The sequence below is a fragment of the Pinus tabuliformis genome, chromosome 9 (assembly GCF_031772625.1).
Source record: "Pinus tabuliformis cultivar Carrire ecotype Pingquan chromosome 9, CPIR1, whole genome shotgun sequence".
NCBI lineage: Eukaryota > Viridiplantae > Streptophyta > Pinopsida > Pinales > Pinaceae > Pinus > Pinus tabuliformis.
In genome coordinates this window covers 1,057,371,961-1,057,376,231 of record NC_142307.1, presented here as the reverse complement: position 1 = coordinate 1,057,376,231, position 4,271 = coordinate 1,057,371,961, and the positions used below count along the sequence as shown (strand labels likewise).

At 46.0% G+C, this 4,271-nt stretch overlaps 1 pseudogene; it reads right to left on the bottom strand.

The window, feature by feature from the left end:
- Positions 1-523: 523 nt before the first annotated feature.
- On the bottom strand, positions 524-2,334 carry LOC149152354 (18S ribosomal RNA; annotated as a pseudogene).
- Positions 2,335-4,271: the final 1,937 nt, after the last annotated feature.

Genomic DNA, 4,271 nt, shown 5'->3' with positions numbered 1-4,271 from the left:
ACAATTTCCCCTCATGGAAGGTTTGAGCTACTAGGCGAGCGTGCAACCACTGCCTCGACCCAACCACCAGCAAAAAAAAAGCTCACCCAAGCAACACATCAACCACCGCCACCTTTTCGAGAGAACCAACTATGGAAGTCCTCACCCTTGGCCCATGCTTTCCAATGAACAAAAGACCGAGCACCGCTTCTATGAATGAGTCTAAATTTATCCATCGTATTTCCCAAGCACCTCAACTGCAACAACCATGCCTAAACAAACAGATTGTTGGAAGGGCTCCCAAGAAACAAGCTTTCGAACCCCCTACAGAAACACATTAGGGGAAAGAAAAACAAAGAATGGGTGGGACAAGCACAAGCATGGCTTGCAAGCACACAAACTAAAAAAAGAGTGTTACCACAAGACAAGCAACCAAAAATGTTCCCGCCAAACACCAAACCCGCTGCCCTAGAGACACACCACATAGTCCCACATTGCAATCGAAACCCAACCAACCCAAACCAAAAAAGAAAACCCCTACTATCAATGATCCTACTGCAGGTTCACCTATGGTAACCTTGTTACGACTTCTCCTTCATCTAAATGATAAGGTTCAATGAACTTCTCACGACGTCGACGATGGTGAACCACCATCATCGACGCAATTTGAACACTTCATTAGATCATTCAACTGGTAGGAGTGACGGGCGGTGTGTAAAAAGGGCAGGGACGTAGTCAACACGAGTTGATGACACGCGCTTACTAGGAATTCTTCATTGAAGACCAATAATTGCAATGGTATATCCCCATCACGATGCAATTTGAGAAGATTTCCCAATCCTCTCGAACCAAGAAGAAAAACTCATTGGCTACATCAATGTAGCACGCGTGTGGCCCAGAACATCCAAGGGCATCACAGACCTATTATTGCCTCAAACTTCCATGGCCTAAACGACCCTAGTCCCTCTAAGAAGCTGGCAGCAAAGGGGAACCTCCACGTAGCTAGTTAGTAGGATGAGGTCTCATTTGTTATCAGAATCAACCAGACAAATTGCTCCACCAACTAAGAATGTCCATGCACCACCACCCATAGAATGAAGAAAGAGCTCTCAATCTGTCAATCCTTACTATGTCTGGACCTAGTAAGTTTCCCCATGTTGAGTCAAATTAAGCAGTAGTATCCACTCTTGGTGGTGCCCTTCTGTCAATTCCTTTAAGTTTCAGCCTTACAACCATACTCCCCCCGGAACCAAACACTCTGATTTCTCAGAAGGTGGTGAAGGAGTCCTTAGAGAAACATCCGCCAATCCCTGGTCGACATCGTTTATGGTTGAGACTAGGATGGTATCTGATCGTCTTCGAGCCCCCAACTTTCATTCTTGATTAATCAAAACATCCTTGGAAAATTCTTTCACAGTGGTCCGTCTTTCATAAATCCAAGAATTTGACCTCTGACAATGAAATACGAATGCCCCCGACAGTCCCTATTTATCATTACTCTGGTCCCGAAGGCCAACACAATAGGACTAGACTCCTATCACATTATTCCATGCAATGTATTCAGAGCATAAGCTTTCTTTGAGCACTCTAATTTTTTCAAAGTAACAGTGCCGGAGCCGTGACCTAGCCAATTAAGGCCATGAGCATGCCACCGACAAAAGGGATAGAAGGGCAAGTGCACACCAAGTAGGCGGACCGACCTTTACAACCCAAGATCCAACTATGAGCTTTTTAACTACAACAACTTAAATATATGTTATTGGAGCTGGAATTACCATGGCTACTGGCAGCAGACTTTCCCTCCAATGGATCCTCATTAATGGATTTAGATTGTACTCATTCCAATTACCAGACTCGACGAGACCAATATTGCTATTTATTGTCACTATCTCCCCATGTTAGGATTGGGTAATTTACGCGCCTGCTGCCTTCCTTGGATGTGGTAGCCGTTTCTCAGGCTCCCTCTCTAGAATCAAACCCTAATTCTCTGTCACCTATCACCACCATGGTAGGCCTATATCCTACCATCAAAAGTTGATAGGGCAAAATTTTGAATGAAGCATCGCCAGCACAAGGGCTGTGCGATCTGTCGAGTTATCATGATTCACTAGAGAAGCGGGCAAGTCCACACCAACCTTTTAACTAAAAAATGCATCCCTTCCAAAGAGTCAGGACTTGGTGCATGTATTAGCTCTAGAATTACTATAGTTATCTGAGTAGTATGGTACCATCAAAAAAACTATAACTAATTTAATGAGCCATCCACAGTTTCACAGTCTGAATTAGTTCATACTTAGACATGCATGGCTTAATCTTTGAGACAAGCATATGAATACTGGCAGGATCAACCAGGTAGCACCCTCCCACTTCAAAGGGCATTCTGGGCACTCTCTTGCCAAGAGCCAACCTGAACACCCATCAAGTCAAAGATATGTCAAAATATCATGTAAAACTTTTATGCCTTGCACCTCTTGCATCCCAAGAAGGAAGCACACACAACATGACAAGGAAATGGTGAACAAATGGGTAGACTTTCTAAGCTACAATGCACCAAGGCCACTCCAGAGTTTGCAACCATACCCCAACCAACAAGAAAATGAGCGATCACTCACCCACTCCCTTAGAAATGCCTCCAAAAGCCTCCACGTGCCATACCGAGGCCACCTAGGAGTCCACCCGGACAGCAGCAATGGTGGACCTCGATCTCCCGATCGCATGTGGTAGCCTTGATGCAAAGGAAATAAATGGAGAAAGACCAACCATGCAACCTCTATATTATAAATGAGCCCCAACCCTCTCTGCCTCGCACCAAGGCCACCTACGAATCCACCTAGACAGCAGCAACGATGGACCTCGATCTCTCGATCGCCTGCAACAGCCTTGATGTGAAGGAAAAGGAAGGAAATAAAAAAAGGACAATCGACTGCAAATCCTATCATAGAGAGGCCATACAAACCTCCCCGCCCGTCACCAATGCCACCTAGGAGTCCACCTGGACAGCAGAAATAGTGGACCGCGATTGGATGATCGCCTGCAGTAGCCTCGACACAAAGGCAAGGGAAGGAAATAATACAAGACAAACCGAGCCTACAACCTCCCTTAGAAATGCCCCCCAACCCTCCCCTCCCCACATAGAGGCCACCTAGGAGTCCACCCGGACAACAGCAATGATGGACCTCGATCGCATGATCGCCTGCGACAGCCTCAATGAAAAGGAAATGGAAGGAAATAAAACAAGACCAACCAAGCCCATAACCTCTCTTAGAAATTCCCCTCGACCCTCCTCGTCGTGAAATTAGGCCACCTAGGAGTCCACTCGGACAGTGACAATGGTGGACCTTGATCACTTTACCACTTGCGGTAACCATGATGCGAAGGCAAAGGAAGGAAATAAATGAAAATCAAGAGGCTCATTACACAATACAAGAACTTATCCAAACAGGAGGAGGGATTAGGCAGCTCTGCACCCCACGCACCCTATGTATAGGGAACCTAGGAGATTTCCCATAGCTTTACCAATTAGACAATGAATAATATTCCCCTATGGCCACCTCCATGCAAAGGAGGGAGGTTGAAGTATTCCACCTCAAAATCCTTATTCCAAATAGCCCCCACCATAGATGTAGCAAGCCTCCTCCCCATTGGTCCATGAGTGCATACACAATTGAAACAATAAATGCCCCCCAACCCTCCCCTCCCCACACAGAAGCCACCTAGGAGTCCACCTGGATAGCAGCAATGATGGACCTCGATCGCATGATCGCCTGCGGTAGCCTCAATGCATAGGAAATAGAAGGAAATAAAACAAGACCAACCGAGCCCACAACCTCTCTTAGAAATTCCCCCCGACCCTCCCTGCCACGCACCGAGGCCACCTAGGAGTCCACCCAAACAACAGCAATGATGGACCTCAATCAATTGACCGCCTGCAGCAACTACGATGCGAAGGAAAATGAAGGAAATAAATGAAAATCAAGAGGCTCGCTACACAATACTAGAACATATCCAAACAGGAGGAGGGATTAGGAAGCTTCGCACCCCACGAACCATACGTATAGGCAACCTAGGAGGTTTCCCATAGCTTTACCAACTGGAAAATGAATAATTTTTACCTACGACCACTGTTACATAGTAATTTGTCACTGTCTTCATCCCAGTCTTCCTACTGCGTCATGAGTCCAAAGTCATACATGTTCATGTTAGACAAATGCTCTCTGATGTTGCCAAATGACCCACTTTTCCAAAGGTTTCTACCTCATCGCGTCTACTGGCCAAATAAACACACTGAAGGG